General features: G+C 31.6%; 1 protein-coding gene across 1 annotated transcript in view; it reads right to left on the bottom strand.

Moving 5' to 3' along the window:
- Nucleotides 1-1,316, bottom strand: part of Nkap (NFKB activating protein) — a 27,216-nt gene that overhangs the window by 9,239 nt on the left and 16,661 nt on the right. The window lies entirely within an intron of this gene.

Below are 1,316 nucleotides of genomic sequence, written 5' to 3'. Positions count from 1 at the left end.
GTTCATTTAAGAAAATATTAGTAGTGATGTATTACTTTGAAATATACAGTTAATACATTTGGAGTTATATTGAGAAAAATGTATGTATTTGCAGTATTGCCATAGACAAGCATCTACATAAGACTGTTAAATTGATTGTTGTTTTATATCAAACAACTTTTGTAATACTCATTTTTGTTATAATATTTTATAAATTTTAAGGAATATGAAAAAACATATTATAGGTATTGAGGGGGGTTTCTGGGAGGAGTTGGGGTATAAAAGGAAAACAAGAATGTGATTTAATTCTATTTACTTAAAATATGTTTTAAATGTTAACAAGTTCAGATAAATTGAAATCATGTAACTGTTCTCATTACAATGCAATAAAACTTAAAAAATTAAAAAATAAAATAAAAAAGGAAATGACTAAAGAATACATACAATTATCATATAGAAAGATAATAGAAAGGAATTAGCTTAAAACCTACCTCTCAAGCAGGAGGTGGTAGCTTATGTCTATAATCTTAGCACTTGGGTACTAGAGACAGGAGAATTAAGAGTCCAAAGCCATCCTATACTGTCCAGTGAGCTTGCGGCCAGCCTGGGTATGCAAGACTCTATCTCAAAAACATACAGTGGCTAGAGAGATGATGCAACAGTCATGAGTGCTTGATGCTCTTCCAAAGGACTAGAGTTTGTATCCCAGCACCCACATCAGGTAGCTCATAATCACCTCTAAGTCTTGCTCCAGGGGATCTGAGGCCTTCTTCTGGCCTCTCCAGGTACTTGTATGTACACTGCACATACATAGATGCATACATTAAATAAAAACGAATCTTTAAAAAAAAATAAAATAACCCCAAATAAAAAATAAGCACAATAGACAAAATACAAAAAATAAATAAATAAAAACACACATAAAAGAAAAACAGGTTCTCACCAATGTGAGCATTAATAAAAATGTTCAATATGATGGATTAAAATATATCAAATATGTTTAAATAGCAGCATCCAAAGTAAACTACCACTGTTTTGCATTCTCAATGACATAATAAATCTAGACAATGACCAGCAGTGTTTATTCATTATTTGCTAGTGATGGTAGTACACAGTTCCACCTAGAAAGTATTCCTGGCCAATATTCCAATTTGAACCTTGCCAATGTTAAGACCCTTCACTCTCCAGGAAATAGAAATGACAGACAAACATATTAATTCTCTGTGTATAACCACTACAATTTAGGGACATTATTTGCATTTTGATTTGAAGAAACTGTAGGAAAAAAAACTGCAGAGTACTGACTGCTAAATTCTCATGCACAAAGTTCTTTTTTT

This window comes from Mastomys coucha, chromosome X (genome assembly GCF_008632895.1).
Source record: "Mastomys coucha isolate ucsf_1 chromosome X, UCSF_Mcou_1, whole genome shotgun sequence".
In the NCBI taxonomy this organism is placed as follows: Eukaryota; Metazoa; Chordata; class Mammalia; order Rodentia; family Muridae; genus Mastomys; species Mastomys coucha.
Note: the sequence above shows the minus strand (reverse complement) of the source record. Positions and strands in the feature narration are given on the sequence as shown.